The 25972-nt window shown below is 44.3% G+C and overlaps 1 protein-coding gene across 1 annotated transcript in view; it reads right to left on the bottom strand.

Moving 5' to 3' along the window:
• Positions 1–25284, bottom strand: part of KCNMB1 (potassium calcium-activated channel subfamily M regulatory beta subunit 1) — a 72579-nt gene extending 47295 nt beyond the window's left edge. Inside the window, exon 1 of the mRNA XM_069202013.1 lies at positions 25067–25284. The gene's annotated coding sequence lies outside the window, so the exon portion shown is untranslated. The remainder of the gene's footprint in view (positions 1–25066) is intronic.
• Between the last annotated feature and the right edge of the window lie 688 nt (positions 25285–25972).

The following is a 25972-nucleotide window of genomic DNA, read 5'->3' as shown; positions in this document are numbered from 1 at the left end:
CTTAAATTTGCCCAACTCAGTGCCTCTTTCATTAAGGCTGTCATGGGTAACATCAGGCATTTTAGGCTGATGTGAGTGATCGGGCTGCTTGCCACCAGACAGTGCCTCAGAAAATAGTATTTTTTGACAAATTGGGAAAGAAACCTGGGAATGCCAGAGAGGAGCAAATGTGGGGGTGGAATTCAGACCCAATGGGCCTACCATCAGTACATAGAGTTGTCACGCAACTGCAGTGCTAATTGGAATGCTGCAGACAACTCTAGTCCTGGAGGAAGAATGTTTTTTGGAGAGTCAACTGGACAGATTGGGTGAAGGTCACATTATGAGTATCAGTGTAATGTATAGATGCAACCACGAGAAATCTATGAAAGTTCTCCCGGCAGCCCAGTGGTGGGAGGAGATGGAGTGTGTCAAGAGAGTCTTTCAAAAATATAGAAACAAATCCCCAAGACCCATTAAAAGGATGAGCATTCAGCTCTGGTAGTATTGGGACATGTCTCAAAGATGGAGAGACAGACAACGTTTTAGAAAGCAAGAAGACAGCACTCATCATGCTTCACACAGCAGCATAACAGGACCACAATGATGCAGCATATGGGCAAATAACTTAATTTTTCACTGTGGGGGCGCCAAGTAATCACTGCTCCCTAAGGAGGCTGATTCAGGAGAAAATTCAGGGGCCTCATGGAAAGCTACTAAGAGTCCTGGTCAGCCTTGCTTATGGTGAGAAAGTAGGCAATAAGAATCAGATCACCTCATATATGGCGCCAGTCAGTTTGCAGGATCCCTAGTGCTGTTGAAAAGCCTTGCACCACTGTGGGAATGTCCAAAAGTTCTGAGGGCTGGAGCTGTCATTTTGGTCCATGCTCCACTACTATATTTTTGTGAAAAGTTCATACACTTTTTAAGTGTATGCTGAAAACAATGATGTACAAATTAATTCCCATCCATAGCAGTGATTTATGCATAGCAGAAAGAAGTGCTATTTACTTTTATGTTTATCTTTGCACTGATTTGCATGACTTTGCTTCAGAGGGGCATTGTATGGATTTTGCATGGCTGTTTCCATGCAACCATCCATCTGTTTTGACATAAAGCACTATCTACAGACAATAGTAATCAGGACTTTGCCCCCCAAAATAACACCTTTTTGAGAGTGGTGTTGGCCTAATGAAATGTTTTTTATTTCTCCATACGTTTCCGAATTTGTAAGTGTGCTGCACTACACAGAACCCATCCAAAGTGGGTAAAGTTTTAAAGATTGTTTAAGCATTATAATGTTCACTGGAAAGATACCCTTCCAGTGCAAAACCTGTACTAAACATCATACACATACCCTTGAACTATGGTGCATAGGTGAGTGCATGGTGCTAGGCAGCCTTATTGTGCCCTAGCTCTAGGGAGGGAGCAGGGCAGTGCCTTACCTTAGTAGATATGCTCCTTTCCAGCTCTCTGCCTCTCACCCAACACAGAGTTCGGCAGAGGCTTTGGTTTCTATGCTGCGTGAGGTTTTATTGAATATACCCCCTTTTTTGGGAATGCCACTACTGCAGCTTTATGTTTCAAACAAATAAAATACCTCACAGAGGGCTGGAGCGTTGCTCTCAGGGTGTGGAAAGCCAAAGGTGCTATCATTGTGAAGAAGAGAGGCCACATATTCAAATTCTTATATTAGACGTGTTCTTGACTACCTACTTTAAACAGTCCGTTTTAAATACTGAATCTAACAGCAAATAGTTTTGAACCACAAGCAACAAATATCATAAATGCATTAAAAAGGGATACTAATGCCTTTCTGTTTTTTTTACAAATAGACAGGCGTAAGTAGCAAATTTGGGCCTTGTTTACAGGTTGCACGCTATTGGCAAGGTGGGAACTCGGAGCAAGTGTTTAACATTACCGTGCGATAACACCCTACCAGTGTGTGCAATTACAAGTTAAGTCAGTCGAAATTAGGGATAAATGTGTGAACACAGAATTACCATGCAATATTCCTTGGGGTATTTCCTTCTCAGAGGGGCCTACTGCACACAATTCCCACCTGCTCTGAGCAGCAGTTAAATCTATGTGGCAGCTCCTGGGTGGTTTGAGACTCTAAGGAGAGAGGTAGTGAAGGTGGGGGGAGTAGGGGAAAATTTATTTCTGGCAATGGAGAGCATTGAATACTCCACCCTTGCCAAAGAAAAAGCCAGGGTGGAGCAGGGGTACGAGACTTGGCTGCTGTTGTAGTTAGGCAGTGTGTTTTCTTATATGGGGATACCATTTCTCCTGACTCATGATCGGGCCCATTGTCTATTTTTCTTTAACTTTGGTAACTTCAGCTCTCCCTTTTATAATGGGAACACTAATATAAGTTCCAAGATGCAAAGAAAAAATGCAAGCCTGGATAAGGGGAAAGGCCTCGAAAGGTGCTGTGCACTGCCTGAAGAGCACTAGGCCCCACAGAACAGACTCCACCGCACGCAGAATTGAAGTCATTCCAGCATTCACCTTCCTTGTAGTAAAGCACACCTGGTCCCGAACATAAGGAGCCCGAGCGCATGTGAGGCTAAGCTTGGACATGTGACAGTATTCTTGTCATTTTATGTTGAAGTGCCGGCAAATGAGCGAGTATAATGTCACATCAGGCACCACTAGTCAGAAATGCTGTGAATGGGCAGATTGTTGTTGTTACATTAAGGCTCATAAGTCTGTACATGGCCATATGAGGCATCACATTGGCACAAGAGGCTGCATATTGGTTTGCTAGGTTAAATCTGGGAATATGATGTTCCTGCTGGCAAATGCTGGAAGCACACTGGCATTATAGGGGCTCAAGGCTGAATATATGTAGGAAGAACCCAGACAAATAAAGGTATTTCCGGAACATGCCTGCTTTATTTGGGCATATGAGTTAACACAAGTGTATGTGAGACAATACATTAGTTAGTGAGGCCAGACCTTGGCATATAAAGCTGTTATATTATGGTTGTACAAAAACATATGAATATGTTCATGGGTATGCCAGGCTAAACTAGACTTATGTGCCTGAACCTGAAATATGATACCGGTCCATGGATATATGAAGCAATACATGGAAATGTGAAGCTAAACCTGGGCACTTGAAGCTGTATACACATTATACCATATGAGCAGGAGGAACATATCATGTAGAACAATGTATGGAAATCATGGAAAAACATATATAAAAGGACATGTATGAACATGTGAAGCTACAGTAAGAAGCTGTTCCTGGTAAATGATAATTTTGCATGGTCGCATGAGGTAGCATATGGCCATATGCAACAGTGCCAGGCCATGAGAGGCTGTGCTTGATTACGACTGTCATTACCACCAGCCAGCACATGGGCATGTGAAGCTTCACCCGACTTGATGGTTAAACCTGGGCATTTGAATCAAGATATGGGCAAATTAGGTAGCATCTCTTTAAGCAGAGGAATAGTAAAGTGACAAATATAGTAAATTAAAGAGAAATTAAAAACTCATATTTTTGAGACATATTTTAAAAAGGTGAAATATGATGTTAAGGAAAAACATTTGTTTACAAAACGTAAAATAGGGCTGTTGGATGCTCAATAAATTGTAAGACATTTAAAGCTGGTGTTTATGTAACGCATTTTTTTACTAAACTCAAAAATAGGACATTTAGGAAAATATTTCTGCATTTAATGAACATTGACAAGCTTATAATCGAAGATGTTGATGTTGGAACTATACTGGAATTAAAATAGCACACATATACTGGCCTATATGTAGTTCACACTAGGCTGAATAGAAAATATAGAGAATGCGAGAACCCCTAAAGGGCTGGTCAGAGGTCGGAAATAAAAGCAACCTGCTACAGTCAACAGGAAGCATTCACCTAAACACACAGAAACAGACACACACAAACACAGATAAAGTACACGATCTTCATTGATTAACAGAATCTTTGGCCATCGGCTATTTGGACATAATACTGGGCAAATATTGTAGAAATCTCTAGAAAATGGATGCCGTAACGTTCATCCTTCCTCACTAAGAACAAAAATCCTCTGTGGTATAAGTCAAAACAATTCAGTGGCCTTTATTGCTGATTTTATTGTATTTTTTCTGGATGATAGAGTACACGTTTGCTGTTACTTCTGTAACATTGACTGCTAAGAAGGCCCTTTTTGGCCTACAAATACAAAGTAAAACTGCTAAGGGAGTCATTTGCTGCAAACCAAGGTGTTGAATAAATTATGCTTGCTTTATATTAAACCTCTATCATGTTTATTTATTATTAATATATATAGATAGATATAGATAGATAGAGATAGATAGAGATATAGATTATATATATAGAGAGAGTGCGGAGAGAGATAGAGATAGATGGACGGTCAGATAGAGAGAATGATAGATAGATAGATAGATAGATAGATAGATAGATAGATAGATAGATAGATAGATTATTGAGCAATGCATGCATGAGACATTTACTCTTGATGCGTCCACTGACATTCCACTGGGAAGCCGAATTATTCATAAAAATATGAGTTATTCATTTGATAATCTTATTTATATGGAAGAAGATATTGGCTGAAGATTAATTATGTCTCCCCCCAGGTTCAATCTAGGTGTTAGTCATTTAGAGGCCCCTAAAATCACCTACTTCACTTATAGATATATTAACAGAAGTTGCAAGCCTTTTAATCTCTTTTAACTCTCGTTTAGCTATTTTGGGAGGTTCGATTCTCAAGTAGATAATTCTTTTTTTAATATATATATTTTTTTAATGCATTTTTATTTCTTTTTCAAACTATTGCAATAATAGCGTGGAAAAACACCACACAGATTATCAGAAGGCCAACTCAAGTATCAATGAAGCAATATCGACAATCCAAAACTTCAATCAGCACCCTATCCCGCAACCCCTCCCCAGATCCCCAGATCCCCAGATAACAGTCGGCCAGTACAATTGCAATTTCAAAACTGAATACAAAATTCTACTCAGGACAGCACCTAGCCACAGCATACAAACATCCATTAGGGTATTCCCTGGCTCTGTCCCTTACTTTCTTCAAGTACATCCAGGGGGTAATATTAAATCCAGCTACCCTCACTTTATGGAACTTTTGGGGACATCCCCTGCTGGAATAAGTATGTTCATGCCCTGTCTCCACTCCCATAATGTTGGGCATTCTTGTACCCCCCACCCCCGTTTAGCTATGCCCCTCTTGGCCATGATGAGGCCAACGCTGCAAAGCAGGAGCTGAGCCCATGGTAGGTCGATATCATTAGGGATCCCCAACAGAATGAAATTAGTTTCAAGCAGGATCGATGCAGAGAGTCTCCCCAAGTTCCTTGGTAATTGCAATGCAGTAGCCCTGAATATGGGGGCACCTCCAAGTGGTATGGAAGGACCCATATTCCCCATGGCACCTTAAACAAAGTGGGGTCTGTGCTTTCCCCATGAGATGTGATCTCTTTCTATCATAATACACTATGTGGAGTATTTTGAATTGTACTAGATGAAGTCTTGCCTTCATTGACACCTCCCTCCGGTGCATCAGGGCTGCCTCCCAGTCAATATCTCTCAAATCGCCTACTTCCTCTTCCCATTTCCCCCGCAGTTTGTGTGCTGTAAGTTAGGGAAATTGTGTCCTTCATAAACTCATCTGTTAGTCAAAATTCTAACGGGGATTATTCTGGAATGCCACCTCCAGGGTGCCCCTCGGCCTGCCATGCGTGTCTTACTTGAGCGTATTTTAGGAATTGGTTAGCTTGCAATCTGAACTCATGTTGGAGCTAGGAGAGTGGCATAATGTTGCCTCCTTCCATTAAATCGCCAACTTTGGATATCCCAATCAGATCCCAGGCTTCAAATCCCTGCAACTTCAACATTTCTGGAAGCCACTGTCCCTCCCACAAGGGTGTTTACCGCAAAGACCTACGATTCCCACCTATGAATTTTATAGCCTTGTCCCAGGCTGCAAGTCCAACCTTGGTAGCCGGGAGAAATGTTTGTATCCCCACGCCTCCATAACAATAGTGCAGGCCGGACCACATCCCCCATTGTGTCCACTCAAATCTAAAGGTGGAGTGATCCAACAGGTTGAAGAGCTAATCATTAATATTAATGAGTTTGGCTGCCCAGTAGTATGCCTTGTGATAAGGTAGAGTAAGTCCTCCATTGTATGGATTATGTTACAGAGTTTTTAGAGCTATTCTGGGGTGGTGTCTGTTAGAAATGGGGTCTTTGGTTGGCAGTCAGGTTACCCCCTGTCCAAGCAAGGACCCTCACTCTAGTCAGGGTAAGTCACACACAATCCAAATGGTCTTGTACCCATCCTCTGGTAGCTTGGCACTGAGCAGTCAGGCTTAACTTAGAAGGCAAAGTGTAAAGTATTTGTGCAATAAATCATACAATAACACAATATAGCACCACGAAAATACACCACACAGTGATTAGAAAAATATATAATATTTATCTGGATATTTGCAGGTCAAAACGATCAAAGATGCAATAAGTAAATGTAGAGATATACCTGAAAAGTGTTATAAAGTGTCTTGAGTCTTTTTAAAGCAAACAAAGTTTCTTTCAAGCACAAAGTACTTGGTTCGTGTGAGAAATCTACGCAAAGAGCCGCAGAGGAGGAGAAGCGTGGAAACAAAGGGGCGTGTGTCAATATCTTGGGCCGCACACGGCGAGGTGTCATTTAGCTTCCACGCAGGGACAGTGCTCGGTCATGGATCCTCTTCGGGTTGCTGGGTTTTCCGATGCCCTGGGGACGGTGCGTGGATTTCCTGCACTGGCAGGACGAAGTCACAGGAGGTGAGTCGCACAAGGAGTCCTTCTTGAAGAGATGAAGTCTTTTTGGTCCTGAGACTTCATGGAACAGGAGGCAAGCTCTATCCAAGCCCTTGGAGAGCACTTCTTCACCACAGCCAGAGAGCAGCAAGGCAGGAGGGCAACAGCAAGGCAGCAGTCCTTCACAGAAAGCAGTCAGGTGAGTCCTTTGGGAAGCCAGGCAGTTCTTGTTGGCAGGATGCAAGTTCTGGTTACAAGTTTCTTCTCCAGGAAGTGTCTGGGTTGGAAGTGGCAAAGGCCCTGTTTATATACCCAAATGTGCCTTTGAAGTGGGGGAGACTTCAAAGAGTGGCTTAGAAGTGCACCAGGTCCCTTTTCAGTTCAATCCTGTCTGCCAGGATCCCAGTAGGGGGTGTGGCAGTCCTTTGTGTGAGAGCAGGCCCTCCACCCTCCCAGCCCAGGAAGACCCATCCAAAATACAGATGTATGCAAGTGAGGCTGAGTATCCTGTGTTTGGGGTGTGTCTGAGTGAATGCACAAGGAGCTGTCAACTAAACCCAGCCAGACGTGGATTGTAAGGCACAGGAAGGTTTAAGTGCAGAGAAATGCTCACTTTCTAAAAGTGGCATTTCTAAAATAGTAATATTAAATCCAACTTCACCAGTCAGCAGGATTTTATATCACCATTCTGGCCATACGAAATATGACCTTCCTACTCCTTTCAGATCAGTAGCTGCCACTCAAACAATGTATGAGGGCAGCCCCAATGTTAGCCTATGAAGGGAGAAGGCCTCACAGCAGTGTAAAAATGAATTTAGGAGTTTTACACTACCAGGACATGTAAACTACATAGGTACATGTCCTGCCTTTTGCCTACACAGGACCTGCCCTATGGGTGACCAAGGGCATACCTTAGAGTTGTCTAATATGTAGAAAAGGGGGAGTTTTAGGCTTGGCAAGTACTTTTGAATGCCAAGTCGAATTGGCAGTGAAACTGCACACACAGGCCTTGCAATGGCAGGCCTGAGACAAGGTTAAGGGGTTACTTAAGTGGGTGGCACAACCAGTGCTGCAGGCCCGCTAGTAGCATTTAATCTACAGGCCCTGGGCACACATAGTGCACTCTACTAGGGACTTATAAGTAAATGAAATAGTCCAATTGGGTATGATCCAATGTTACCATGTTTAAAGGGAGAGAGCATATGCACTTTAGCACTTGTTAGCAGTGGTAAAGTGTGCAGAGTCTAAAAACCAGCAAAAACAGTGTCCAAAAAGTGGAGGGAGGAAGGCAAAAAGTTATGGGTGACCACCCTAAGGCTGTCAGGTCTAACAGTGACCATCCCACAATAAAAACAGCATGTCAATTTCGATCTGAGTAAAAATGTCTGGAGATATCTGATAGAATGTGTTCTGCAAGGCATATAGGCGGTCATTCTGACAGCGGCGGGCGGCAGTCGCCGCCCGCCATGCGGTCACCGCCAAAAGACCGTACCGCGGTCAAATGACCGCGGCGGTCATTCTGACTTTCCCGCTGGGCCGGCGGGCGACCACCAGAAGGCCGCCCGCCGGCCCAGCGGGAAAGCCCCTTCAACAATGAAGCCGGCTCCGAATGGAGCCGGCGGAGTTGAAGGGGTGCGACGGGTGCAGTGGCACCCGTCGCGATTTTCAGTGTCTGCACAGCAGACACTGAAAATCTTTATGGGGCCCTGTTAGGGGGCCCCTGCACTGCCCATGCACTGCCCATGCCTGTGGCATGGGCAGTGCAGGGGCCCCCAGGGGCCCCACGCCACCCGTTCCCGCCATCCTGTTCCTGGCGGTATTTACCGCCAGGACCAGGATGGCGGGAAGGGGGTCGGAATCCCCATGGCGGTGCTGCAAGCAGCGCCGCCATGGCGGATTCCTTGGGCCAGGGGTAAACCGGCGGGAAACCGACGGTTGCCCTTTTCTGACCGCGGCTTTACCGCCGCGGTCAGAATGGCCCAGGAAGCACCGGCAGCCTGTTGGCGGTGCTTCCGCGGTCCCCGGCCCTGGCGGTCATGGACCGCCAGGTTCAGAATGACCCCCATAGTAATTTCGGTAGTAAAATCATTTTAAGCATGGCTGCCCTCCTCATTATCATGAGGGGGAGCCCTTGCCGCCTTTTCATCTCCTCCCGCCAGGCTTTTAACACCCTCCCCAGGTTGCACTCAAAGCAGGGTTCCTTACTCAGTGTCATGAATATACCTACATATTTAAATTCGTCCCTTTCACTGGTCAGGCTACGGGGACATGCAGGCATGTCCGTCCCGTCCTGTGTAAGGTAAGGAACCATTTTGTCCCAGTTATTTCAACAACTATAATAACTCCCATATTCTTCAAATAATTGAAAGGTTAAGATGAGGGTCAAAGATGGTTCTAATGCTTCTCTATATAGAAGAATATTGTCTGTGTACAGGGAGATCTTCTCCTCCACAGTTGTCTCTCTCATTATCCTGAAGCTGTGTATCCCGGAATGGTCATGGACCATACACTTCAGCAGCCCTATAGTGAGGACAAATAGGAGAGGGGACATTGGACATCCTTGTCATATACCTCTGCTGATTGGGACATCAGTCTGTTTACTCTAACTGCAGCCAGTGGGGCCTGGTATAATAGTTTTACCCGTTTCCAAAAACGGGGACCAAACCCAAACTTCACCAATGCCTTTTCTGCATCAAGGGCTAGTTGGACATAAGGTTCTGGACGGTCTTTTACCTCATTCAGCCAATTATGCATACGCCTGAGATTGTACCGCATTGACCCATCGGGTATAAAGCCTGGCTGATCTCTATGGATCAGGGGCATGATGACTTGGAGGAGTCTAGTGGCCAACACCGTGACCAAGACTGACTTCGATGTTGAGAAGTGAGGCTGGTCGATATGACTCAACCCTCCTTCAGTCTGCCCTCTTTATGGATAACCACTATGACAGCTTTCCTAAGATCTGGCAGGAGAATACCTTGTTGGGCAGCTTCTGAGAATATATTTAAAAAGTGGGGTCCCAACAATTCTGTATAGCGTTCATAGAATTCCGCAGGGATCCTGTTGGGTCCCACAGGTCATGTTGGAGTTCAGCTTCGCTGTAGGAGCTTGAACTTCTGCCAGTGTAATTTCTGCATCAAGCTCAGCACTTCCCTCGGTTTCTAATATAGGAGTGGTTACGTATTTCAGATATTGTTTGATTTGTGGCAGCTCCTGCAGTGGCCCAGCCCTGTAGAAGTCTTCACAGTAGCGAGCAAAGGCCCGGGCTATGGCTCCATCGGTATCTGGGCAGTCTCCTCTGGGTCAGCTATCTGGTGTACCTAACTGGCCTCTGCTTCTCTTCATCCCAACTTTGCCAAAAGCTTCCTATCCTTGTCCCTGGTGTCATATAACCTGGGTAGTGTAGCCAGCACTTAGCTCTAAGGATTTCTAATTTCCTAAGGCTTGAGGAATCCGGCTTTGGTCCCAGGCCTCCTTCGAGGTCCAGAATTTGACTCTCAAGCCATTCTATGGTTTCCACCTCCCTCCTCCTTTTCTGCACAATCAAGTTCTGGGTTCTGTTCCAGAGGACCGTTTTATATGCCTCCCAGAGCACTATTGTAGGCATGACTGAGTGTTAATTTTCCTTGAAATAAAGCTCAGAGTCAACCCATAACCCTACTGCCACCTCCCGGTCCCATAACTCCCATGCGTTGAGCTAACAGCCCAATCCTCCACCACATTGCCTACCCAGATTCACCAGCAGAGGGGAGTGATCCGAGAGACCCCGGGCCTAGTCTTCTTCATGCTGCGTGGTTCCCACCTCCCCAGCAAGGTCAAATATATAGTCTAGGAGAGAGCACTCTTTGATCTCTGGAGAAGTAGGAGAATCTTTTAAGGGTAGGGTGTAGATGCCTATAAAAGTTTGAGAGGCCAAGGGGGTTGCGAATCTGAAAAGTGAATTAGGTTGTGTGATTGAACTAGTGGTCCCTCTCCTCTCCTGTCCTGTTCTGTTGCCATAACATCATTGAAATCTCCTCCTCTAATGTGTAGTCAGTCGTTTTCCTCCAGAAGAATCTCAGCAAGTTTCTCCAGAGCATGGGCCTGTAACTGGGGAGGTGCACTGATCAGCGTGTCTTCTGTTCGTCCTCCAAGCCCATTTGCTCCCACATATCTACCCAAAGGGTCATGCCACTGTTTTGTTACTCCAAAAGACAGGCTGTTCTTGACCAGTATTGCCACCCCCCAGACCCGGACGGGTACTCCGAATGTGCCAATGTGCTGTAAGTTCCCCTCCCAGTAAAATGCACTGTGTCTCTATGAAATGGGTCTCTTGTAGAAGCACCACATCTGTTCGTGTTTGTTTGATGTATTGGGTCACCAAGCCTGTCTTGACCTTGTCCCCCAGGCCATTCACATTCCAAGACAGGACAGATAAAGTCTTGTCCTCTGGGGGTAGGGGACTCATCCTGTCTGTGTTGATGGTAGCATGAGATGTGGAGAAAGGGGTATCTGCCAGGTTGCTAGCTTAATGATCTTGTAATGCGTGTGACCTCCTCAGAGGCCAGACAGCGGCCAACATGTCTGAGCCTTCCCCTTCTGAACTTTATCAAATTTAAACCCTATAACTAGTGGCTGACCTGCCCCTAACCCACCCCAAAGGACATCTGCAAGTGTGTGTGTCAATGAACATAACTAATAACTAGTCAACAAAGGAGTCTGAGAGGTCTGTAGCCCACCACCCTCTCCAATTCAAACCTTTAACTTAATGTCACACAGTTAGAGCCTTCTGCCCCTGTACGCAGTGGCTCTGTACCTGCTATAGAAATGTAGTCTAATTCAACTCAATGAGCTGTCCAGGTTAGGGCAAGGAGATTCTCACTTCATGGCCCCGGATTTCATCATCAGTCTCATGAGTTATAGTGCTGCTGCAAGACTGGATGCTGTGGCATCGGGGTGGGTCCCAGATTCAGGTTCCAGGTCAGAGACGACGACCACCAGAGTGTGTGGGGTCTCTAGGCCAGTCTCCTGGTCATCCCCTGTATATCCATGCATGGATTTCCCCTAAAAAACTGTACTTTTGCTTTGTTAAATAGTCATGGTTCGGTCCCTCTCTGAGTCAGAGGAGATTTCTGGTCACCTCTCAGGGCTCGTGCTCCACTCCGGTGTCCCCTCAACTCTCATCTAGAGACATTGATTTTCCTCCAAGGTTGCTGTCTTTCGTTAGGTCAGGCTCCCTCTCCACCAGTAGGGTGTGTGCCAGGACCAGCCCCCCTCCTCCTGTGCAGCCTGGGATGCTCCTCGAACAACTCCCATGCTTCCTCAGGTGTCTGAAAGAAAAACAATTCCCCTTGAAATAAGATCTTCAGCTTGGCAGGAAGTAAAAGCATATATGGGAGTTGAAAACTTTGAAGCTTGGCTTTCAAACAGTCAAATGTGTGCAGTTGTTGCTGGACTTCTCTGGTGTAGTCAGGGAAAATTTGGATCCTAGAGTTCTAAAGGCACACCTCCCCCATCTTTATCTTCTATGAGGATCGTGTTCCTATCTTGAAAATTCAGGAAGTGTGCTATTACCAGCCTCAGGGGGGTTCCGGGTGGTGTGCTGACCCCCTGTGCTTGATGCGCCCTTTCAATAATGAAGTGAGAGGAGAGACTGTATTGGGGCAGGATACGTCACAGTGACCCATCCAGGAATTGTATCATATTTGGGCCTCAACTCCATCAGAGAATCCTACAAATCAGAGGTCGTTCAGCCAGGCGTGGTTGTCAGGATCTTCTAGCCTCCACACCACATCCTTAGTAGTGGCTCAGGCTTCCATCACTATCTGCAGATGCACCCCTGGACCGTGTCCTCCAGCTCGGAGATCCTGATTTCTGCTGAGATTACTCTCTCCGCCACATTGCAGAGGTGGTGCAGGAGGGTGACTTTGGAGTGCATTCTCTCCTCTAGGGCCTCCCGGGAAAACTGGATGCTACAAGAAGGGCAGCATTATCCTGCATCACCAATGGGGCATCATCCGTGAGGGTGTTACCACTTTCCCGTAGCAGTCCATTTTCCCCTGACGTGGGGGCTTATGGTCCTTGTCACAGGCCATACTCCCATGTTCAGCCCACTACCCCTATTTCCTTGCTACCGTTCAGCTTGGCTGTGATAGGGCAGTATCCCAAGCAGAGGACTACAGGCACGAGGTGCAGTACAGGACATAACGCCTGCTCCTCAGTCCAGGGGGCAGGCCATCCTCATGTTCACTTATCCCCATCTGTGTCAGAATGACACTAGGAGGAACTGCCTGCACAGGCTCCGAGTATGCCCCCCCCCGAGGCTAAACAGTCAAGGAGGAGAGGTCCCTTTCTCAGATCACTGTATCTGCCTGGCCAGTCCAAGTCTAACTAGGCCCTGAATCTGGGGGGGGGCTCCATTGCGATCTTGCAGGTGAGTCAGAGGGCCTGCCCCCACCATATCCCACGCTGCTGTTTTGGTGGTAGGGTCTCTAGTTGCACCCAGGTCTCTTTCGACTGATGGTATACCTTGCTGCAGACACCAGTCCTAGAACACACTGATGATGTTCATTTTGCATGTCCATTTTGCATGGGTCAGGCACACCCCAGTGAGTCGGGCCCTCCCCTACTCTGAGTGGATCCAGGCAAGTCCTCATGACCCTCACATCACCGCCTCCCCGGATGCCTATCATAAGTATAGAGATGGTGGGAGGATGGATGACAGGGAATTCTCACCCCTGCAGACACCCGGGCTGGGACCACCCCAACCAAGAAAGCACTAGGCCAGTGGACACTCACCTCCCAGCTGCGCAAATCCAACACCGCCTCTCCACTGCTCCCTCTGGACAGCACCAACGCAGCAGGCCATAGGTGTCCGCAACACTCCCAGTAAGCCTCAGCAATCAGGCAGGGCGAAGGGGATCAGCCTGGTCGGGGCTTCGATGTTTGTGTCCCGGGGGAAACCCTCACCTCCAGCGTAATCCTGCTGGTGATCTCATGCCCATAGATCCCAACAATGCTTCCAGGCACCAGCCACCAACAAAATTTGGGTTCCCTCGGCCCCCCATCAATCCGCTGGGTCTCCCACCGGGTGCAGGCCTATTTATCAGCCTCTCTGGCAGGGCCCCCACCTAGGTTTCGCCTGCTCGGTGGGTCCAATTGCTGCAAAGCCCAATTCAGGCCGCAGTTTGCCCAAGTAGTGGCAGCACCAGGGTGCCCTGTCGGGAGATGGCAGTGGCTCATGCCATTAGCCACGTGTCCCGGGGAAATGTGGGGGGTAAATTCAGGGTGGCAATCATGGGATTGACAAAGGTGGGCCTGGTGCGGAGCTCACTCAAGGAGCGCTCAACCCACATTGTCATCTTGGCCATGCCCCAAAATGGGTAACTCTTGGTCTCTTTTTCACCTTGTATTTAGTTGGGGTTTATCGCAACTAGAAAGTCACTCAACTCATCACGTTGGTCATATCATTGATGGAATTGTTTGGTTCTGAAGGACTGGATCAGGTCAATACTTCAACACTAGGTTGGACAAACCACAAGCTTGTAAAATGTTTTCTTTTCATTCGTCATTCTCAAAAACTTAAATATTCTTTGGAATATATACTTCTATCTCATTTTTATAATAGGAGAAATTTGACTGAGGTTTCTGAATGTTTTGAAAGGCAATGGGCAGGTATGCCCTGCTGACCTGACACAGAAATGTCTCTTGTGGACATCAGTAACTGACTGGCCTCTTCTTTTAAGGACACTGTTCCACAGATAAGGAGCACTGCTCTAGCAGCCTTGATTTTCTCCATTACTGAAGGCAGAAAAGCTGAAGGGGAAGTAAATGGAGAGAGACTGGCACCAATCCATACGTATGGCACATTAAAATTTTACAAATTGCAACTTAAAAAGTACAATATCTATCAAATGCAAGCAAAGACACCATAACAAGACTCCATGATTTCTGAAACTTCTAACTTTCCTGGAACTCTCTTTAAAATTATCATGACCTCTCCAGTGGTGTAACAAAACTTGAGGGGTCCCTCCTGCAATATACATGGTAAGGGACCCCCGCATGCTCCAGACCCAGTCAGGAGCTCTTCGCCGAGGGGTCCTTCACCCCTGCACAGAGTTGAAGGAGCCCCCTGGAGTTTTGGGGCCTGCCCACACCACAGGGGCTGCGAGGGCTATTGTTACCCCACTGGACCTCTTTATTAACAAAATCCCAAGAATATACAATTATATTGGCATGGTTGTGGGTAAATATCACATTGTCTTGTGATAAAGAAATTAGGTATTCCTATCATTGACAATATGCCAGCTACGGATAAAGTCTGAAGCTACTTTTGTCATTACAATCTGACTTTCCCAATTACTTTTGTGCAGATAGTGGTTCTGGCCATGGCTAAAACTATAAATGAACATTTTGCTTCAGGAAAGGTGCCTCAAACCTTAAATGAATGTAATGTCAAATCTGTGTTCAAGAAGCCAGTTTTTGTTCCCTCCCTGTTTTCTAACTGCAGATTGATTTTGCTGCCCTCCATGCTGGCAAAAACAGCCAAAGTTTTCTTGCTACATGCCTTTTCAAATCATCGTGAGTTCTAAAGTATGTAAGATACAGCACAGAATGGGTTTAGACCCAACATGGTACCAAGACTGTTTTAGTCTATTTACTGAATGATCTTAGAAACAGTGGTGATGGGACCACGTAAATGGCCTGTGTTAGACCTGGCATCCTTGACATAGTGTCCCCTGTCTTTTTGCTTCTGCTTCCCATGTTTTGACTGTGGGCTGGACTTTGATTTTGCTAGGTTTGTTACTCTTGGCACTTTACCACTGCTGACCAGTGCTAAAGTGCAAGTGCTCCTGGTGTAAATTATATGTGTAATTGGCTTTCCCATGATTGGCATATTTGAATTAGTAGCTACACTAGACAGTGACACAAAGGGAGCAGGGGTGTAGCCTGTATATCCTAATGGGTCATCTGGGCTAGAGTGGAGGGAGGAGCTGACACTTACACCTGAATGTGCTGTGCCTGCCCTCACACAATGCAGTCTCCAACTCCCTGGTATGTGTCTGGGGCCTGGCCTGGACAAGGCAGGATGTTGTGAACAGCAGAGACTTTCTTTTGCAGTTTGCCTACTTCAAAGACAGAAAGGGGTATAAGTAGTGGACCCAAAACCACAGATTTTCAGATTACTTCTGGAACCAAGAGGAAACTCTACCAAGGAGAAGAGCTGAAGAGCTGGAGGAGGAGAACTACCCCTTTGCCTGTGATTGTGCTTTGCTGGGTTGGCCTGCAGTTGCTACTTCTGCCTGAAAGAGGACAAAGACTGGACTTTGTGGTATATTCCTGCTTCACTGTGTCTCCAAGGCTTGGACTGAGCTTGCCTACTGTTTTGAAGTCTCAGGGCCATCAAAAGCTTCCTCTACCAGCACCTGGACTCTCTGATAAGACTCCTGCCCTGCCAAGGGGTGCCCTATCCAGTTCTTGGGCCCCTGAAAGGTGAAGCTGGTAGAACAAGGATTGAAATCCACGCTCAGGAAGGCGTGCAGGCAAAATTTTGATGCGCCACCTGCAGTGCGGCTGTAAAACGGACGCGCCACCCGCTTTGCGGCTGAAATCAATGCACCACCTGCATCATGGCTGGGAAATTGACGCATCACCTGCATTGCGGCAGGAGAAATGACGCAACACCTGCTTGCGGCTGCTGAAAATGACGCAAACCCTACGCAGCGCGGTTTTCCATCACTGTGCGGCCAAATTTCACATGCATCCTCTCTAGGCGTCAAAATCAAGGTGAACCTGCATGGACCCGAGGTGCCCCGTCCGGATATCAACGCATCGCTTCCTTGTGGGATAAAAAAAAACAACGTATCGCTGACTTTTTCGATGCATGTTCGCCCATGTGGCATTATTTTTGATGCAAATCAGGTTCTTTGTGTAACAATAACATTTCCATTGTTTTTTTGTGGAGTGAGAATTTATTATTTTGGTTGTTTTAGTCTTGTTTGGTTTAGATAAATATTGCCTATTTTTCCAAACTGGTGTGATGTCCATTTTGTAGTGTTTTCACTGTGTTACTGTGTCTGTTGGTACAAATACTTTACACATTGCCTTTGAGATAAGCTGGACTGCTTGTGCCAAGCTACCAAGGTGGTGAGAAGGGGTTATCTTAAGTGAGTATCTCCCTTGGCCTGCCTGGAGTGAGGTTCCCTGCTTGGACAGAGTGCAAACTGACTGCCAAGGAGAGACCCCATTGCTAACAGCCTGCTGTTCTTAGACCTCTCAGACACCTACAGTATGATTGACCAGGCCAATCTGATTGATCATCTAGCAAACATTGGTCTACATGGCTCTGCCTTTCGTTGGTTTGTTTCCATTCTTGAAAGTCACTATCAGACTCTGGCATTTGCAACCTTCAGACTAAAGAAGAGACAAGTCATTCATGGGGTCCACAAGGATCATCCCTGTCTCTCATTATGTTCATTTTTTATATACGCCCTCTGACTTCCTTGATTCAGTAATTTGGCTTAAAATGTGTGTTGTATGCAGATGACACCCAGGAGTGTTTCAGTTTCAGTCGTTAATGGATGAAATTCAAAATCAACATAACCCTTGCCTCTGCTCTGTGAATTATGGATGAGCTAAAATAACTTCAAATAACTTCAAATCAAGCTTTTGATGTGTAGTTCTTGGGTGGCTAATCTTTGACTGGCTAGACTTGACTCCCCCTCCTACCACTATAGGTGGTGCAGAGCTTAGGCTTTAAACTGGATAAAGAATTATCACTTGAAGCACGGATCAGTTCAGCGATATCCGCTTGTTCATATCAATTCATATCATTGAGAAAGAGTTTGAAGATGATGTCACTTAAACATATGCCTGTAGTAGTACCTGCTGCTATTCATGCATTTATTGATTATGCTAATGACTGCAACATTAAGCTACCTTCTAAGCTACTGAATTGATTACAACTTATTCAGAACACTTCTATGAGTTTGGCCTATGGATTGCATGCATTTGACCATATTGTTGAACACAGACCTACATTACACTGGGTTCCAGTAAACCAACGAATATAATTTAAGACACACTGCCTGATTCACAAGGCTCTACAGGGAGAGTCGGATCCTACACTGAGGGCCTGTATCAAGAAATACATCTAAATAGGCCCCTTTGTTCTACCTCAAAAACCCTTGTTTTGGTTTCCAAAATCAGAACAAACACCTTTAGAGGTAGGTTTTTTTTACTGATTGCAGCAAATATTGGATCCTTATCTGTGCAACTCTATAGCCTGTCTCTGATCATAACACCTTTCATAAAAGGTTAAAAATTGATTTGTGTTTTTTAATGGGCTCCAATATGCATTTTTTGGGGGGTTGTTCTTATCCTGCATCTCTTGAACAGCAAGATACATTTTTCAGAATGCACAAAAGGTTTACTACTATCATCCAGCCAACTGTATTAGCTCAATGTTTTAGACTTTCACTAATGAGGATGTTCAAAAAAGGACCCCAGGTTTCAACCTCTTTATTTGAAAAGGTGCTAGAATATAGATTCATGAATCATATCAATCACCCCTTATGAATCTTTCTACCCCTGAGTCTATCAACCTTTTCAAATGCAATGAATAAGCCCCTAAAAGTGACAAATAGTGGTGGTTCTTCCTTCAACCATATCTTCTTTGGGTAGAATGCCATGAAAAGTTATGTGATGGGACGTCCTCAACCTCAGAGAATATACCTCTTCTCTAAGAGAACGTTTCAGGAAGCTAGTACATCAGTCACCTTTCCCTTGATCAATGTTATTTGCATGCCAATTGCTATAGCATGGAGTCTTTGTGCATAGTAGACCAATCAAGTTGTATTAACTTACTTATTGTACAATCATTGTGTTAACATAATATGTTATAGAAACGCTTCCAGTGTTCACCAAGAGAACGGTAGATGGTCTTTTGGGTGTGTTGGTAAGGGTTATAGAACATGATATTTTAGATAGGCACATGGCTAGAATGGGTGAATGATTTTTAACCATTGGTATGGACATGAAATAGGAGTTTCCAAGAGCTGCATCTTGTTACCTCGGCACTGCCTTTCTGACCCCTGATCTCGTAGGTGCTAAGAACACAGGAGGCTTATTTTTGCCATTAAAATAATGAACAATAGTCTATTATTCACTATTAGCGGAATAAAAAGTGAAGCACCAAGTGCTAGAACAGGACTTTCACTGACAGATTAGATAAGTAAAAAGATGCATGTTGTTTTTGTGCTTGTGATTATTTCTGTGAAACTGAGTGTGTGTATGTGTGAGTGTGTAAGTCAAACTGAGTGAGAGAAAAGGATGAGACTGAGAGTATCAGTAAAAGGGAATGTGAGTAAGCATGAGTGTGAATGAATGAGTCAAGCATAATAGTTTGTACAGGTGAGTATGAATGAGTGAGAAGGTAAATGGTAAAACATTAGGACTGCCAAAACAGAGGTAATACTTGGCACCCATAGAAAAATGCTGACACTGGCATAGGGGAAACCTGTGACAAAGTGCTTGCACTATCAACTTGGAAGTAATTCATGGCATAAGTGAGACTACCGTGGCATATGGAAGGGGACAATCATGACAAAATGTTGGGCGTGATATACAGTGGTAATTTTTTACTTAAGGGTTACCCGTGGTATACGCATGACTTTAATGCTAAAATTCTGGCACTGACAGGTTCTATGTAATTTTTGGCATAAGGGGGCACCAATGACACATGTGGGCACCCATGACAATCTGCTGGACTTGGCACAATGGAATTCATTTCTGACATTTGGGATCACCCATAGCACATTCTGTACAACATGAGATCAAATCCTATTCAGAGTCCCAGGTGTCTCCGGCTTAACACATCATGAATGAAATTGAGGGGCATATTTAGGAAAAGTGGCGCTGCACACAGTGTTGTGCCACTTTTCTTGCACCCTTTAGCCCCCCCCCCATGCCACCATGTGTGCGCTATATTTAAAATACGGTGCACCCTGGCAGTATTTAGGGGACTAGCGTCAAAATTGTTGACACTAGTCCGGTGCTTTGCAGGATTAGTGGCAAAAATTCTGACGCTAATACTGCAATGCACCCAGAGTAAGCAATAGAAGCCTCCTTTTAACACCTTCTCTGAACAGGCGTTAAAAGTGCCGAAAAAAATGGCCACAGGCATAATGTAGTGCAAGAGGTTACAAAGTGGCACACTGCATTGCATAGTGCCACTTTATAAATATGGCACAGCATTTTTGGCATTCTAATACCACATTAGCATCAAAAGATTACGCTAATGTGGCGTCGGACTGGACCTAGGGGCTCTTAAATATGCTCCTGAATCTTTAAGAAGTGCCCTTTTGGAGCCTATGATTTCTTAGGAAATGTATGTGAAAATGCACTATTTGACTGCATTGGTTTTCAAACTTTTCTCAGGAGTGAGACCCCCAACTCTCCAAGAAGAGATGTTGCTCATCTTATTGTCTCACTATGGTTCAGGTTATCTATTATGCACCATCACTTTCAAAGAACATGTCAGCACCCTAACAAAGTTTGTATCTAAAATTGAGATTTGTTTATATTTTGTTATAATTGTGTTGCAGGAATTTCGGTGATGTCATTTATTGTGATGTCATCAAATATGGTCATGTGACATCACTGCTTGGAAGATTCAGGGTCAAAGGGCACTTAAAGTCACTGGGTGTGATTTTATTAAAGTCAAAGTTTTTGTGACGTCACGTCTGCGTTTTTGGTAAATTGACAACCATGACTATTGGGATGTGATTCTGCTCTTATAAAATAATTATGTCTACAGGAAGTTTCTGATAGCATGGTCATACTTCCCTGTGATCAAACATGCAATTTATCTGGGCTCCGGCATATTTATGGAGTTGTCTAAGAGTGAATGTTGCTCCAAACCTACAAACAATTGAAGGTAGACTTGCACTCTGAAAATGTAAAGGGACTTACTTCTTTTATGAGCAGATGTAAATCTATTTGCATGAAGACTTTTGTCTAATAAACATATGCACCACTACATTGCTAAGTGGAAAGAATGCATCTGTGTAATCCTCTGATCAACCACAGTTACAAATTCCATACATGGGGAATGATTTAATTCTTGGTAGATGGAGAAATTACCATCTCCATGGTGAAGTACTTCACTCCCACCATGGCGACAGTATCTCACCTGCCATATTTAAATATGCTTGCTTCCCCTGCAGATAACTCTTGCATTTTCAGGGAACCCTGTCACAGTGGTTCCTGAAAATGTATTGTAAGTTTGACAGTTCAATATGACGCAGCCATACATCAAATGTACCTCTTTTTTCATTTTTAAAAAGAAAATCACAAAGCAGGGTTTTCTTTTTGAAAATAAATAGAACAATGACCCCTTAGCCATGGGATCATTCTCCCATGGTGTGAAAGTAATTTAATGGTTTTCACTGCCCCTTACCTCCACATTTTATGGCACTGACAACCAGTGAAAACTGGCCTTGTGTCAGCCCACTCTAGCATAGGCAGACGGACAGAGAAACTTCTTTCTCTGTTTTACTATTTTCTCTTTGGGGGTTTCAGTTGGGATAACACACACGTCTTCACGATAGAACCATGTAAAATAATTCCCTACGCCACAATCAGAGTAATGTGATTTACTAATAAGTGTAAGTACATGCTTGCATCAATTCTGAAATTCTATTGCCCTATAAATTCATGATTGCAAGCAGGGTTCTTCAAGACAGCTTAATGCTTAGTAGTTTTGATCGATATTTTCAGCAATCTTAAAAGCTTCATTGACTACAACCTTTTCCTTTACCTTAGCAGAGGTGATCATGTCCCAGTCCACTTCTCAACGGGATAGCCAGGAAAATTGGTTGTACATCATGCCCAAATGACCAGCAGTTAGTATGTCTTGATAGCCCTATCACACTAAGGTATAAGTTTCAATATCTCCTGGATACAGGTCTTCTGTTTGTGGCTCTCGAAAGACATGGGCAGATAGATAAAACACACTTCTTCTGTGCAGTTAACCTCCAAGAACCATGCAGACAATCCTACAGAACAATAAAATTCATATCACCTGTGTACTTGAAGAAATCAATGTATTTAGCCAGATTCAGCTTACTGTACCTGGTGATGGTGTTACCCTTGCCAAGCACTACTGCTGTGATCCATAAAAAGTCAGCCTCTTAGAGATTAAGCCTATCTTAAATGGCCTTTTAGAAAGAATTCAAAATATGTTTGTCTAAACAGGGTTCAGGATATATCTTTATTTTGTTCAAATTCTATTTAAAATGTCTTTTAATAGCAGTTTCCATACTCCTGCTTCATGGTTATTTTTGTTATAGTATGTTAAGAGCTTTGAGCAGCGTAATTTGTTGTTATTATTTTTGTTATAGTGTGAATTCCTTTTGTGGAGTATTTGGTGAGATCTATATTTTTTTAACAATAATAACAATTAAATATGTGCAACGCTGTCACATACTCATTTTACTTTTCTTTCTCTGACTGCAAGGAGAGAGGAGTTTGTAAACACCAATCCCCATGTTAAAAAATAAGCAGCAGTTTGCCAGAGGACATAGCCTGATATTTGTGTTCTGTTTTTGAACTGCAGCAAATGTGACAAGATAAATACAGAATCTGAAAGCATCTTTATTGCTTGGACTTTCCCAGTTCATGACCCACTAGCCAGTCCCGACCCACAATTTGAGAAACCGTGGTCAAATAAAACCAAGTCTGACATACGGACTGTATAAAAAACAATATCTTTTTTAATGTTTTCTTCTTTGACTGATTCTAATTATCTGTGGGGCAAAGACGCTTATGCTTCTAGATGTGAGGGAAGGAAAGTCAGAGAGAGGGGTGGTGTAGGTGGCAGGAGACCGTATTTTTTTCTAGTTTAGAATAAGGAAGTGAGGCTACGTTATGTATAGTTCTGCTATTGCTCATCTGCCCCGCATAGCAGCTGAAAGCAAGGGCAGATGACTTTGAGAGCCATACATAACACAAAATTATAGATCGGTAAAAAGTGAATTACAAGGATGTTTCACCATGGGCTTCTAAGTGAGTTCTGAGAAAACTCAAGTTTCACTCTCATTGTCTAGTAATGTTACTGAGAACCCCTTGGTAAAGAGCATCCTCATAATTCACTGTTACCCATCTACAACTACCTGCAATTCCTGTGTAAAAGCCCATCTTGTATTTCCTTATTACAGATCATTTGTGACTCATCTAGTCGCCTGTAATAATGAAAAGACTTAGCAGTTCAACTTCAATAACTTATTACATCTGATTTCTGATATCACCATGCCTGCCAGCAGCAGAGTTGAAAGGCAGGTCAAGGGACGTAATTAAAGCTGTAATTTGACAAATTAAAATGAAACGTGGCTCTTCCGTGAACAGTAGTAGGCAGAATTATTGAGATATCTACGTCAATTGTCTGATTTCTTTCCATGCTTTAGGAACCTGAGGAAAAATAGTCTCTCTGCAGGTTTCTACACATGCAAAACTACTGCCATTTTTTATCTGACCTGTATTAACCTGATCCTATTATCTTTTGCAACAAATATCTCGCTGCTTTTTAGTGTGTTTAATTTTGTACTACAGAATCTTAATTTATTCTTCATGAACATGAACATACTCTTTCACATAAAAAGCGAAAACATCAAGTATTTTAGTGGTTTGTGGATAGGGTTATGATACAGCCATGTATTATAAGGAGTAAATCTTGCATTCAACTATTATTTAACATTTGAAACTAGTTACTCCAGGATTAAACGCTGAGTTGACTTTGCCAAATCCACAGCCGGTTAATCTTCAATGTTGAACGGGTTCAAATGATGACACATTACTCACCTGAACCACAACACCCACACTGGACGGGCGGGTGCATATGAAGCGGGTCTGTTGTTTCTCAGTGCACAACCCTGGTCAGCCACGCACTTCCACACACACACGGATCAACAGGAGGGCTTCAGATGTACAACTACCAGACACTTTGAGATATCCAATGTTGCTTTGCAGAGCCTGGCAGCAATAATAAACGCTATCCTGTGAAATCAGTGTTTCACCTCTCCATTGAACATGCACTGGAACCGAAATAGGAATGTAAGGGACAGTTTTTCACTGTCAAAGGGGAAAAATAACTACACTTCTATTTTTTAGCTAGCGTTGGACACAACATGCCTTAAGCACTCTGAAGTAATGACCTTTGCTTCTTTTCCATTTGTTTCCCACGGCTATTTTTACAGAGCTCCGGATCACCGCAGCACAGCCTCTGAGCATGTTTCTATTAAACCGCTATTGTTATCGTGCAGCCTCCATATGAAGGATTACATTGTATAGTTACCATGCAGCAAGTGCTCACGAAGCCAACCTTTTCATGGCGCTTATTTTACAACCAAGGAAAAGGTATGGCTGTAGATGCTCTCTATCTGGAAAGTGGTTCGCAGAACATTCTCATTTATGTTCCCAAGAAAAAATACTCGAAATTGGACAAATGTTTGAGCACCATGCACATGTGCGTAGCTATCCATGGTGCAGCAGGCGCAGTAGTACCGGACCCTGGGGTCCTCTGACCCCCTAATCTGCTGTGGCTGTGTTTTTTTCTGTGAAACAGAGGACCGGGAGGCATCTCCTTGGCCTATAAGGTGGTCCATGGCACCCTTGCTACCCACTGCATGTCCACCTCCTGCCTGATGAGTTGCTTTGTTTCACAGACTCAAGTGAGGGATCGCCGTGTCAAGTAAGGTACATATAATTAAACCATGACACGGTTTTCACATTCGAACCTGCCCCGAGCGTTTCCGCAATTCTCGCCAGTTTTAACTAAAACGGCGTATTTTTAAACCATCCATTCCGTCCCAGAGGCGGAGCGCTTCAATAGCGGAAAACAAAGTGATAGCCCCCTCCTGGGTGTGATGAGGGCCCCTGAGTCTCCTATGGCCTACAGATATGCATTTACCTTTGAATGAAGGAGACCTTCTGAATGGTTGGGGCCCCCTACAGGGTTCGGCGCGCCCTTGCGCAACAGGGGCCTGCGTTATGCCCCTGGGCCACTTAGCACTATTAACAGTCATTGTAAGTTTCTTGTTACCAAAATCTAAAGGATGAAAAGCTGAATGCACTTCACTCGAACCCGTGACCATGTGGTGTAAGGGAGATCCCATCAGTGGCGCCATTTCTCCACTGTCACCAGCGTCGGTAAGAGTTCACCTGTAACTCACGAAGGTGCCAATTAAATGCCCAATACAACACACAAACTATTACTCATACAGGCTCATAAGCACTTATTATTAATATTGATGTACTTACTTTTGTGTCGAGTCGTCTGTGGTTCATTCGCCTTATTAAAAACTTTCTGACTGAGCAAAACTCTATTCTCCATGAAACGGTACAGCTGCGATAGACTGGGAACTGTCTTTCGAGGTCTTCGCTTGGTTTGTTTTGTGGTAGCTAAACTCATCTCTAAAGTTATTAGAGCCCATTGTAATTTTCTTTGTCCTTAAAAGGTAAGGTATGAAAGAGCGGACGCTTAAAATGAACGACCTGCATCCAGGGCTGAGTCGATGAAACTCGTAGCGTATATAAACACGGCATGCGACATACAACGAGAAACGTCAGTTTTTTCATAGAGTTACAGGGCTGACTCAGCTACCACTACTTTTCTTTAATAATTTCTGTTTCATGTATCTATTTATTACAGTCTTTGAATTCGCCCTCATATGACATTCAAGGCCCCGACAACTATCTGATGGGCACGATTTGACCCATGTGATCAGACGTATGGGTGCAAAACAAGTGATGGGACTAATTTTTGAGTGGGCGAATAAAGGAGCGATTTAGCAGGTGGGTGAGGTAGAGAGCGACTGCCTGAGCGCGTGAGTGAACCAGCACTGTAAAAGCACCAAATAACTTGAAAGCAGATCAATGATTCACCCTGAAGCACCATTGTACATAACCTAGCAGTCGATAGCTCTAAAATGTACTTTGTGACCTAAATTCAGACATGCTAAACTACCACATTACAATCTAAACTACCACATTAAATTGTGCTCTCATAGCCGATAGGTCTCTTTAGAAATAGACAAACAAACCACTCATAAAGTTTTGATGCAGAGGAAAGATTTGAAGAGAGTGCACTCAATACCAATGTCGCAACAGCAATACAGAAAATCCACCTTTTCTGCATGGTCACTGATATTGTTCACTATTTTCTGG

This window comes from Pleurodeles waltl, chromosome 7, assembly GCF_031143425.1.
Source record: "Pleurodeles waltl isolate 20211129_DDA chromosome 7, aPleWal1.hap1.20221129, whole genome shotgun sequence".
Classification (NCBI taxonomy): domain Eukaryota; kingdom Metazoa; phylum Chordata; class Amphibia; order Caudata; family Salamandridae; genus Pleurodeles; species Pleurodeles waltl.
Note: the sequence above shows the minus strand (reverse complement) of the source record. Positions and strands in the feature narration are given on the sequence as shown.